This window comes from Gavialis gangeticus, unplaced genomic scaffold (assembly GCF_001723915.1).
Source record: "Gavialis gangeticus isolate Ggan-Ray unplaced genomic scaffold, GavGan_comp1, whole genome shotgun sequence".
NCBI lineage: Eukaryota > Metazoa > Chordata > Crocodylia > Gavialidae > Gavialis > Gavialis gangeticus.
Window position 1 is genome coordinate 3980427 of NW_017729022.1, and position 13567 is coordinate 3993993.

The 13567-nt window shown below is 40.4% G+C and overlaps 1 long non-coding RNA gene across 1 annotated transcript in view; it reads right to left on the reverse strand.

The window, feature by feature from the left end:
* LOC109295612 overlaps positions 1–13561 on the reverse strand; it is a 280108-nt gene extending 266547 nt beyond the window's left edge. The window contains exon 1 of the long non-coding RNA XR_002096784.1: positions 13462–13561. This is a non-coding gene — a long non-coding RNA (uncharacterized LOC109295612). The remainder of the gene's footprint in view (positions 1–13461) is intronic.
* Positions 13562–13567: the final 6 nt, after the last annotated feature.

A 13567-nucleotide genomic window follows, 5' to 3' on the forward strand; every position in this document is an offset into this window, starting at 1 on the left:
CTATAGCCTGGGTCACTGTGGCATGATAGCGGATACAGACAGTCCTCAGCTAACAAAGTTTCAAGCTACAACGTTTTGCACTTAGAATGTTTATAAATTGACACCCTCTTTCAACTTTCTGACTTCAGTTTCAACTTTACGATGCTTGATCCAACACGACACCACACCAGCAAACAAGTTCGCTGCATCGTCCTTCTCCCTGGAGAACATCTGTCCAAACTTCCTTGGACACTTTAAGAAAGCAGAAAAGACTCCAGAAAAACTTGCAGCCAAGACTCCTGAGAAGACTCCAACCAGGAGCCCTTCAAAAAAGTCCAGCAAAGTCACCTCAAAGAAGTCCTTCCAAATCAATATGATTTCTATTTACAATATAAATATATTAATGCGGCTATGTTACTCACCCATAATTGATTGAGTATAAAATTCTGGGTTATTTTTGGTGAAAATAGGGTATCAGGCCTTGGTACAGGAACCAATACCTCATTTATAACATTGTTTCCTATGGGAAAATCAATTCTGAGTTGCAACATTTTGATTTAAGACATGGTTTTCAGGAACCAGTTGTATCATAATTCCAAGGACTGCCTGTACCTGTATTTCAGAGCCTTGAGCCATGCTCCAATGGGAGAGAGTTCTACCCCAAACCTCAGTCAATCTACTTCTGTGGAAAAGCTAAGCCAGTTTATTATTTCCAACTTCAGTGCAGCATACCATCTAACCAAATCCTCACTCAGCAAGCAATGGATTGCTTGGACCTCCCTTGTAAGATAAGATGCCATTCTCTATCTGCTGTGGTAACAAAAGAAGTCAAATGAGTTTCTGGATCATTACCACTGCTTAGCTTAGTCAGGATAAAACTCAGGTGACTACTACAACAGGACTAGAACAGGACTGCAGGGAGGCAGTTAGGAAGGCCAAAGCAACTATGGAGCTGAGGCTGGCTACAGAAATTAAAGACAACAGAAACTCTTTTTTTAGGTATGTAGGAAGTAAAAGGAAGGCATGGGGCAGCATAGGAACCCAACTGAAGAAGCAGGAGCAATTAGTGACAGACAGGGGGGACAAGGCTGAGCTCTTCAATGAGTTTTTTGCCTCAGTGTTCCTGAACAAGGGTCAAGACAAGTCCCCTACTGGGTTTTTAGATGGGCATTAGAGGGACACCAGCCTACCAACTGTTGACGCTGACTTGGTGCAGAGTCACTTGGATGGACCGGATGTGTTTAAGTCAGCATGCCCAGATGAGCTGTATCTGAGGGTACTGAAGGAATTGGCCAGTGTCATAGCAGAACCACTGGCACAGCTGTTTGAGCATTTGTGATGTTCAGTCAAGTCCCAGAGGACTGGAAAAGGGCCAATGTAGTCCCTTTTTTCAAGAAGGGGAGGAAGGAGGATCTGAATAATTATAGGCCAGTTAGTCTCACCTCTATCCTTGGAAAAGTCTTTGAAAAAATTATTACGGATCATATTTGCACAAGTCCAGCAGGAAAAATAATGCAGCAGGCCAACCAGCATGGATTCGTAGCAGGCAGCTCATACCTGACTAATCTGGTTTCTTTTTATGACCAGGTCACAAAAAGCTTAGACACAGGAGTAGAGGTGAATGTCATTTACTTGGATTTTAGGAAGGCCTTTGATACAGTAACTCATCCCATTCTCATAAATAAATTTAGAGGCTCTGACTTAGATGATTACACAATCTAGTGGGTGGCAAATTGGCTTGGGGGTTGCACTCAGAGCGTGGTGGTGGATGTGTCAGTATCAACCTGGAAGGATGTGGGCAGTGGGGTCTCGCAGGGCTCGGTCCTTGGACCTGTACTCTTCAATGTCTTCATCATTGACTTAGATGGAGGTGTGAAGTGTACTGTATTCAAGTTTGCAGATAATACTAAATTGTGGGGTGAAGTGAACACACCAGAGGGTAGGGAACGATTGCAGGCGGACCTGGACAGGTTGGAAAGTGGGCAGAACACAATAAGATGCAGTTCAACAATGAAAAATGCAGAGTGTTGCACCTAGGGTGTAAAAATATCCAGCAAACCTACTGTCTGGGGAATGACCCTCTTAGCAGCACAGAAGCAGAAAGGGATCTCAGAATCATAGTGGACTCCAAGATGAACATGAGTCATCTGTGTGATGAAATCATCAGTAAAGCTAACCACACTTTATCATGCATTAGTAGATGCATGACAAATAGAACCAAGGAGGTGATACTTTCTCTCTATGCAGCGTTGGTCAGACTGCAGCTGGAGTACTGCATGCAGTTTTGGGCACTGTACTTTAAGAAGGATGCAGATAACCTCAAGAGAGTCCAGAGGAGGGCCACTTGTATGGTTAAGGGTTTGCAGGCCAAGCCCTATGAGGAAAGACTAAGGGACCTGGATTTCTTCAGCCTCTGCAAGAGAAGGCTAAGAAGTGATCTTGTGGCCACCTACAAATTCATTAGGGGGGCGGAACAAGGAACCAGAGAGGCTCTGTTCACCAGGACACCTCTTGGGGTAACAAGGAACAACGGTCACAAACTGACAGAGAGCAGATTTAGGCTGGACATCAGAAAGAACTTTTCCACAGGAAGGGTGGCCAAGATTTGGAATAGGCTTTCAAGGGAGGTGGTGCTCTCCCCTACCTTGAAGGTCTTTAAGAGAAGGCTGGAAAGGCATCTGGCTGGGGTCATCTGATCCCAGCACTCTTTCCTGCCCAGGGCAGGGGGTTGGACTCAGTGAGCTATTCAGGGCTCTTCTGACCCTAGAATCTATGAATCTATGGTCCTTTCTCCAACAAAACCCTAGAAATTTTTTCTTTTGTCCATTTCAGTCTCAAGTTATTTAATCCATTCACATCATGCTAGCACGCTTCCTGCAACTGTTGTTAGGCAGCCATCAGGCAGATTTTGTCATTCTTTGCCTGTTGCAGTTATAGGAGTACCCAAAGATCTCCTCCACAAGTCTTTTTGAACAAAGGGGCTGCTTAGGTACCAATATAAGATAGATAAAGATTAATAAAATGTTCAATTATTGGAGGTACATCTACTTATTAAGATATTTAAAATGATGTTAACATCCGTCTCATCACAGGAGACTGAAGTACATCATACATGAAAGCAGTTTCTTTTTAAATCAAATCACAACATTCTTTAACTGAAAATTAGTATCTAAATTATTTTTTTCTTTTTTAAGTATTCTTCTGGTATCCACTTAAATCCACTAGAACAGACAAAGAACCTGAAACCTACACACATTAGGATCTATGTAGTGTATAAATGGAAATTAAGCCCTGGAAATGCTGAAACATTATGAAAGCTATATATACAGGAACATCTTCTCATTAATACACGGTTTTCATCCCAATGACCTCTGCCTCAAGCCTTCTTTGCAAAGTATAAAAAGACTCTCATTCTTAGTTTGGCATTTTACGTTTTGGAGGATATTGGGGAACTTGCTGTTATAATGAGTACCAAGAGCACACTTGGTACTAGAAAACATAGAGAAAATAGCTAAAAAACAAATTATTTTGAACAAACAGAATGCTGACAGAACATTTTTGACAAGTTTGTGTGGTATATTGTCTCAGTAACCAGCCTAAGACTTCATCAAACACCAAGTATCAGCTTGTTCACTCAGAACTTGATCCAAAACCCAAGACAGCAAAATAGGAGTCTTTCCACCAATATCCATAAGGTTTGATTCAGCTCTTCAAGGCTTGGAAGATCCTTGTAATAAGTGTCTTGCAGTACCTTCTTCTCAGTTAATTCAAGGAAGATTTAGACAACCACCCTATTTAAACTTGAAGAGATATTTTTCCAAATCATAGAAAGCAGCGAGCAGCTTTTCAAAAGAATCTCACTCCTAAAGTTATGGGACTGTTTCATACTGGCACTGGATATTACAAAGCACTTCCTTGACTACAGTATTCTTCACTTAATGATGTATTCTGTTGCTCACTATAAAACAGAACAAATACACAAGGTATGAAGTTGGAAGCCTCACCTCCAGCTGTCTTAAGACATCCTAGATGGGCAAGGGTCAGCATATCACCAGCACATGTATACACACCCATTCTCCATACTGCAGGACCCAAGTTCCGGCACAGTAATCTCAGATTAAATTTCCTCCACTAAATGTACAACAATTAATGTTTATTAGGACTCTATGGCTACATCCACACAAGAGCAGCCACTTGTTTCTCTGGAGACAAGAAGCAGTGACATACCTTGCCCTCGTGGAACACCAATGCCACGCACCCTCTGGAGCACATTAGGTTACCCCAGGTGGGGTAGGAGAGGCCAGGGCCAGCAACTGTGCTGGCCCCAGCAGCTTTACCTGGGGTCCTGGGGGAGATGCAGCCATGGCCAGAGCGTGGCTGCAGCCAACTAGGCTCTGGCTTTGGGCGGTGCACAATTCTGCAATGTGTACCACCCCACTTTAAGGCACCAGGGTTTTTTTTCCCTGGGATCTCCTGGGGTCAAAAGAACCTCTGCACAAGGTAGCAGCATGAGGAACACCTGTGTGTGTGGTGTGGAGCACCACGGACGTACCACACAGCTGTGCTCATCTGGATGTGGTTTACATGTTCATTTTGATGGCATAATCTGGCTCCCAAATACAAAGTCTAAGCAAATATTTTTAAACAAGCCACCTAGCAATTTTACAAGAAGTTATTTTTGTATTTGTTTAGATATATTTTATACACTTTCCTAATCAGCATTAACAGAAGAAAATTCAGGAATACTGTATTTACTTGAATCCAGGTTTTCCACCCCAATAAGCATGGGAAAAAGACAGAGCTGAACCACCATCTGCCCCAGGCCAGGACAGCTTCTTTGGTGGGGAATGGGGCATGCAGCTGGGGGAGTGTGGGGAGAGGAACGGGAGACACCCACATGTGTGGCTTGGAGGGGAAGCACAGGGGAGACCAGGCAGCCTTCCCCACAGTAGCCCACTTCCCTCCCTTACTTTTGCTCTGGTCTTTCCAGCCCTGATTGGGCCTTGCCAAGAGCTACCACTGGCTCCTCCCTACCTGGGCAAGGCTGAGGCCAGGTCAGGGCTGCCACTTTTGCTGACTGTCCTAGAGATACAGCAGAGCTACAGCAGAACGTAAGAGGCTGGTGGGGGGGGATAGGTAAGGGTCAAGGGAACAAGGAATGGGGGTCTGGCCCCTTGCCTCCCCACCGCTGCTTTCCCTACCACGGCAGTGGGTAGGATGAAATTAAGACAATGTTCCACTAATTAGATTCTTAAAATGGAAAAATATTTTTAAGTATATAAATTTTCCATGTACAGAATCTAATCATTGGTGGGTTCATCTTCCTAAATTCAAAGTAATCTTGGATTTGGGTAAACACAGTAAGTCAGCTACTATTTCACATGCTAAGCAAATCTTTAGCACTAGACACTATTCACACAAAAAACAGTTCAGCAACATCTTTCTCAACCAATTTCTCCCTTAATTCCTTTTTACAAACAGAAGCATTTCTAGCACTTTCCTTAAAAAATTCCTGAATACTCAATACAGTGATCTTATAAACTACTATCTATATGCATTCTACAACACACTTTTGCAGTTATTGTGTACTGCACACATTTTAGCTTTTCAGTTGGAAAAAGAAATCAGTACCTGCTTAGCAGTACCCAGTATCTTCTACGTTACATTTATTGTGCTATAGACATGATAATCATCATTTCTGCTCTAATCATATTTCCTCAGTTAGATTTTTTTTTTACATAGAGACTATGAGAACTCTTTGGTATTGGGAAGAACATAACAGTTCATCAGCTATGCATGTCTTGACAGTCTGTGCATACCTGACTGCATTAGGGCTTTTGTGCTTTCATTTTTAGGTCATGCGAATACTGTAAGTACTATAATGAAACCACAATCCTGTCTCTGCTCTCTCACACAGAAGTGCCTTGAATCATAAATATTTCAATTACTGTTTTCTTAGCTCTAAAAGATATCACTTGTATTTTCTATAAACTCTTTCTTTAATTTTACCTCTCTTCCTCTTCCAAAGACCTCAGTCTCTCTTGTGACACCACAGGAAAGTGCTATTTAAATGTGCACTAAATAAAAAAGATTGACCTTCACTGCAACAAATACCAAGTAGCTTTCAAAAGGCACAAAATCATTAATAAAATTTAAGAAATTTCCTCAGATGAATCTAGAGTATAAGCCATTGATGGCATAGGCTGATACGGCTCTAGTTAAGCCAATAGAGTTTACCTACTTCCATCAGGAATGATTTTGGTCCCAGTTCACAAAAAATTAAGTTGTTCATTATTTCTTTCTTTAGAAGTCACAGTCCAAACTTCTCTCACATGCAATATTAAATAAATAAAGGTGATACGACTTTTCTTTTCTGTAAACCTGAGGTCTCTATGTATTTTCCTCACCACTTACTCATCTCCTTGTTTTTTGTCTGTTCTGGCTTCTAACCAATCTCATGTTTTTCTTGGCTCCTTTCCCTACACACTCCCCAGCTCTTTTTTATTTTGGACTTGTCACTCTCTTTTCCAAAACTGCAGTGGCTTCCCACAGCCAACTCATCCCAAATTCCCCTGTATTATTTGTGAATGGTAAAACTATACAGTTTTTGATCTAATTCCCAAACATCAAAATCGGCAGCTGCAGAGTTTACTACACATTAGTCACAGCTTCTTTCGCTGTTTAGGTCAAATACCAAAGAATGCAATGGGACCTGTAAATATTAATAATAATAGTGGCACAACAGAAAAAGTGAAATGTCAGAAAAGAAAAGTTCTAGAGATTCAATTTTTAAAGGCTAGAATTAAGGTAGACTGAGAAGCGCAAGTCAAAATAGTATGTGCAGCATTTAATTTTTGGGATGCTGTTTTAGTCAGGTCTAAAGCTGATTCAAAAAGCAACACGTATTTATTCCTTAATATCTGACTATCTAAAACAATGTGATTGCCCTTTTCTAGTTTTCATGGAAAGGGTCTCAGTTTCCACAGGCACACTGCACTTGTTAACATCTGTATCAGGATGGAACTAAACAGTTGATCTAAGTCCAGAAGCAAAGCGGCATGGAAAATTGGCACTGCCCCTCTCCATCCTTCTATGGAAATACATACCACAACTATCACTCTGGTAAAAATTAATTTACAGTAAGTTCATTTTTAAAAAAATATGTATGAATTACCACAACATGTATACATATATTTAAAATACATTTTGCTTCATTACAAATTTTGGGCTACTGCAGATCTATGGTTTCAAGATTTTGTTTAATAATTTCACAGAAATGTAGTAAAATATATCTCATTATCAGAGAAGAATAACTTGAACAGAGCTGTTTCCAACCTCTCAAATTAAAATGCCACAAAACCACACAAAATCTTATTTAAAAAATATAAATATATACCCACAGAAACTAGCTGTTTTTTTAAAAAGAAATTGCCTAGATACAAGGAATTCAATTATGCCTTAAACTGTAACTTAAAAAAAATAATGCCAATTTGGGAATGAAGCAAACTGGGGTCTAGCTGATTTTCTGCTTTCCTCACAGCATTATGGAGGCAAAAATAGATTAAGTAAAAGCCAGATTTGAAAATTAATAACAATAATTTGTGTGTATGTTTAGGGAGTAGCTCCCAAAAATATAGGAGCCCCAAGATGCCATTTGTGCTGTTTGTGCTTTTGTGAAAAAGGAGAAGGGACTCTGATGTCTTCACAGACTGAGGTCCTCCCTATGCCATTTCAGAGGGTGGGGCAAAATAAATCAGAAGAGTAAACAAGAGGCTACCCAGAGGTTGAGGTCATAGGGAAGGTGGCCTTTAAGCTAACTTAAATGGCTAATGGAACAGAGTCAGGGTAGCTATAGCGCCCCTTCCCAACGTTAAGCTCAAGTTCTGGCTTGTATGAATGCAAGTCTTCATTCACCTGCATGGCCTAATTGATTAGAAATATTTGCTATTAAAGTGAAATTGCAGCCAAACACTTTATCATCAAATATCTATACTCAAACTATATTTAGTACATGGTATACAAGGGAATCACACTTGTCTTCTGCAGTAAACTTTCACAAAAAAGTGTGTTATTGATAAACTTCAGACAAAGAACAGTCTCACCCTCTACCCTAGTTGTAGAAAGGACACTGTGATTCAATCACCAGCAACAAGAAACAAACCAAATTGCTAAAAAACGAGTCTGCATCTACTCATATTCCACTCCTCAGCTTACTTTGCAATAGGACTTCATAAACTGATAAATATAATCTGTTCAATATTTATTTTAACTTCCTTTAGGATAGGAATGTAAAGCCCTTTATTAAAAAGCACCAATTAATCTAATTTTACTATCCCTTCTCTACATAACTTGGGATCTACTGTTCACATGGTACTCTGTATTATCACACCAAAACCACAGCATACTGCAGATGTGATTTTCACCTACTTGTGTGGTGGCAGCACAAGGCAGCAGACTGGGAAGATTTGCACCTTTATGAACTACATCAGAGATGTACAGCATAAACTTTCACAAGCAGAGGGCTTACTTCATCAGATGCTGTGAAGGGACTGCAGGTAACAGAGCTGCTAAGCAGAAAGCAATGATTAGGACACAAAAAGTGGGTAGAGAAGGGGAAAGAAGAGGAGGGGGCACAGCTAAGAGGCAAAGTGAGTAGGAAAGAGAAAAACAATTGAGGGACATACAGCTTATAAAAACTAATTCAAGTAATGGAATAAGCCCTAGTTTTGGTTGAGACCATACTTAACACAAACTAGCAATGCTCACTCCTTTTTCCTCCCCTATTCCCTACCCTTAACACTATAATCACTGCTCCCTTTTAGCAGTTCTGCTTCCTGCAGTCCCTTCACAGCACCTCATGAAGTAAACCCTCTGCCTAGGAAGGCTTATGTAATGCATCCCTGATGTAGTCTATAAAGGTGCGAATCTACCCTGCCTTCTACCTTAGTTCAGACTAACAGAGCTAACTACCTCTCCAGCAGCATGTGGGTCTTCACTGCTGCTCATATCTGAATTTCTGATACTAAAAAATCCTGAACTTCACATGCAAATCTAATAAAAATGAAGAAAGGGAAAAGAACAAAATAATAAAAATTCATATCTACAAACGTCCACCTCTGGTGATAAATAAGAATAAACTTTTTAGACATTCTACAAATGAAAGTGATAAGTGTTATTAGGAACGTTAAGAGAGAAAAAAAGAGGTAATTAGTATTTTTAACTCTCCTGACCTCTCTCTCTCTCTCTCTTTCTCTGTTTTATTTTTGGAGGCTGCTCTAGCAAATCTTGAAAATCAGATCTAGAAATACCTTTCAATTTTCTTCAACAGCACAAGCACCTTCAACCTTTGTAGGCCCAAAGTGGAAAAAAAAGCTCCTAACTGAATATGGCTGGAATCTTAAGACTATCCAAGGTTAAGATACTGGGTAACTAACTTCTTCTATAACATCAGTTTAGTTCAGTTTCCATATTGTCAATAATTTAAAAGTTACAATCTAGAAAAATATAAAGTCAAAATGGAAAAAAGTTAGGTCTAAAATGAAGGCTGCCCTTTTAACAAGGGATTGTTGAGAAGTATGCAGCAATTGGTATGAAAAAATTAGATACTTTACATTATTTCTAGTGCCACTAACTGTCACAAAGTTTAAAAAGAGTAATCAGTTTGAGTGTGCCAAAAATTAGTATTCAATTTTTATAATGGACTTGATAGCATTTCTGAGATTCACAGTGATTTGTAATTTTCTCCACGAACAATCATACATACCATGAGTACTTCTTAGTGACCTGTGTCCTAAATCAATTTCAGTTCATACAAGAAAATGACCTCTTTATGACTTGACTCAGAGAGAAACAACATGACAACTCCCATCACTCATTCTGTTTCCAGCCACTACTAGAATTAAATTGCTCTGAAAAACCAGGGAGAGGAGGGGAAAAATAATACTTAGCATTTAACAAACATTAATTAATTCATCCTCACATCTGCCAGGTAGGTAGATAAGTGTCATTAACTTAATTTAGCAGATGGGAGACAGAAGTTAAGCAACATTTCCAAAGCCATAAAGTAAATCATTGGCAGAACTCAGGAGTTTTGGGCTCTTCTCAGTCCACGAGAATATAATACCTCCTGAACCATGCTGAATTAAGTGCATCTTCTCAAACGATCAAATTTGTTTTTCTATTTCAATTAAATCAAACCTGAAAAACAGAAGTGCACAACAATTTTTTTATTACGTTAGGAAAAAAATCTTAAATGACACCAAGAATTAGTCTTTACTCTTAAAATATTTTTCAGATGCATTTCTATTTTAGAACTCCATTTAAACTATTTAAGCAAGGTGTGATTATTTAATGTTTTGAGTTTTAGTCATTTTTAAAACGTGAAATCAATACACCAGTTGCATTTGTACACTTTCTCTCTAGCACTGTTAAACACTAGTATTGTTCATTTACTAGCTCATATAGTACTTTTAATCTTTCAAGCACTCTATAAGCATTAACTTGGTTGGTGTTTAAAGAGACTTGTAATATATACAATGCTAAAATAACAGAAAAAAGTCACAAAACAATTAAGAGTTTATTTCCTAAATGTCACGCACAATGCAGCACAAAAATTAAAAGTCACCCCTGCTACACAAAACCAAAGAAACCCACATATAAGGATTAACTTGCAAGTGTTTGAGCTCATTTTGTTAAAACCTCATGTAAATTTAATAAGAGGCCTCATCTGAAGCAACTATTTTAGATAGTATATGCTATCAAAATACATACCAGATTATGCATCACATTAAAAGCAACTAAATGATATATAGATTGAATATACAAATAGAATATTATATGTATTTTAAAAATACTTGCTTTGAAACCCTTTCCTATCCTTCAAGTATTTACTAATTTACTATTTGGGTAGTGAATTTTTTTTTTTTTCAGATGTACCACCAAAAAACAAACAAACACCCAGCAACACGGTCATTTTGCTAACAACACACTACACATTAGTTTTTTCTGTGAATTGTTTAATTCATGCAAAAATAATTGATTATAGACACCAAATATGATGCTACATTTAAAAATATCCTCTCTAAAACACTAAAATCAATATCTTGCCCATGCAGGTTTAGAGTAACATTAAAGAAAACAGTTTAATAATGAACCATACTTTCTTCATAGTAATATTACTAGCAGCAATATCTTTTCCTTGGCAACTTTAAATTACCAGGTGTAAACACATACACACACACACACAATCCAAAACTCTTAAAGTTTATTTTTCATTTCATTTTCACAAGCTAACTCCCCAGTTTCAAAAATTATTTAAGTTACCAAGGGCCTGATAAAGAGACTATTGATGTCCACGTCAGGACCCCCACAGTCATCAATGAGGTTTGGATCAGGCACTTAAAGCCAAGCAGCAAAGGAACATAATAAAAACTCCTCAAAAGGTACATTTTTAAGTTTCTTTTATTATTAAAAAGCAAAATAAAAGCCCCTAAAAACAGAAATGCTACTCAAGTGTAAAGTATTGTGGCTCTTCCTGTGGCTTTATTGCCATTCTCTTGTCTATTAAGAGATGAGACTATAAAATTTAGGGTAGGGATTTAACTTTAAAACTTTAGGAATTTAAACACATGCACGCGCACACACTTCACTAGCATTCTTTCTGGTCCAGCTACCATCATATGTCAAATCCTTTTCCTCAACAAGTACAATTACTGTCTTACAGCATGACCCAAAAGTTACCTCAGTCTTCCCCCCCCCCCACTCTGACACCCAATTTAGGCAGTTTACCAATGCCCAAAGTAATAAAGGGTTATCCCTTTTTAAAATTGGTGTTCAACCTTAAAAGGAACTGACTGTGGAGACAGTCATGAGAAGCCTGAAACAAGTTTAACTTGTGAACAGAGGAAGAGAACAAAAACACTGTATGTCATCTTTACCTTGACCTATTTGAGTTCAATACCTTGGCCATTTTAAATTCTAATATATAACAAGCAGCTTGCTATAGGTTTAGATTGTATTGATCTAGATAATAAGTGATATCCCGCTATGTGGGGTTTTTTCTGAAAGTTTTCATCTCCATCTTTTGAGTCACCCATATTCTCAAAAGTGTGTGGGGGGGGGGGTTCCCTCTTACAGGTGGGGTGTCCTAGAGAAACCTGAGCAAGTCTCTTAGCACGTCTTTTCTTCCCTTTCCTGTCCTTCCCCTCACGACCAACCCCTGCTAAGCCTCCCAGCCCACTAGTTCTCAAGCTCTTCAGAATCAAACTTTGACAACTTTCTGTCTCTGACTATTCCTGATTTTCAAGAGCAAAATTCCAGGAGAAAGCTCCCACCACAAGCTATAACTGCCCCAGGAATCGCATAGGCCTGGTGTGATTCTTTATTCATGTATTAGGCTTAACGTTTTCTGTTGCTGTTATTCAAGGTTAACTCTAGCCGGCAAGTACATTTAAAAGGCATCGGGAAGGTGGAGGAGACCCAAGAGCGGCGCCGGGAACTGCCTGTGTAGGCAAGATCAAGTACCATGTAGTAACCGGCCCTGGCCAGAGAGGGTAGATGGCGAACATCTTCCGCAGCAAAGCCCTCCGAGTGCACGTGCAGCCGGCCGGGCCAGCGCCCAGTGCTGAGCCGGGCCGGGCGCCAGATCAGCGGCGAGATCAAGATCCCACGGGTCCCCCCTCCCCTGCTGCACCTAGGGACGGGCCAGGGAGGCTGGAAAGCGGAGAGAGGTGTTTGTGTGCAAGCTTTACACACACACACCCCCCCACAAAGAAGAAGCGGGGCATGTTTCTTTACGCGTGCCTAGAATTTCCCTATAAGAAAAAAAAAAGGCAAGGCAGCGATGGGATGGGATGGGATGGGATGGGAATGAAAGCCCCCCTCCGACTGAAACAGCATCATCCAGCAGAGCGTTTCAGCGCCCCGCGGTGCCTGCATTGTGCATCTGGACTAAAAGTTGGGCTTCAAGAAGAAACTCCATTTTGCACCAAGCGCCGCTAAAAGCCTAGCTGAAGTTTGGTAGGTGGCAGCGCGGCGCACACAACAGGGGATTCAATTCACATCGCAGCCTCCTTGGGAAGACACCGTGCGCTTCTCCTTCCTCGGGGTGGGGGAGGACTAGGAAAACAAAGTCAACCCCTGGGTGCCCCGATCCCACTGCTCCCCCAGCCCGGATGCAAGACTTTTAAATCCACTTCAAAACTACAAGGCACATTAACAAACAACCCCAAGCAAGTTAGTCCCCATCTCACAACCTCCCCCCACCTCCCGTCACAACTGTGACCCGGGGGGGGCGCACAAAGTGACCCATTTGCAAGGAGGAAGCTTGACACATGTCACATTTTGCACCCACCGCGCTTAAGAGCTGCTGGAGCTGAAAACTTTCCAGCAGCAGCGAGAGGAGGGGGAGGGAGAGAGGATGAAAGTAACAAGTCAAAGCGGGGACTTGAAGGGGGAGAAAAGGGAGGGGGAGATAAAACTTACCAAGAGGAGACAGTGTGTAGAGCGTCCCGAGGAGCTGCCACCGAGAGAGGGAGAGCGCGGAGCTGCACTGGCCCCCACACAAACAAACACACATACAAAGTCTTTG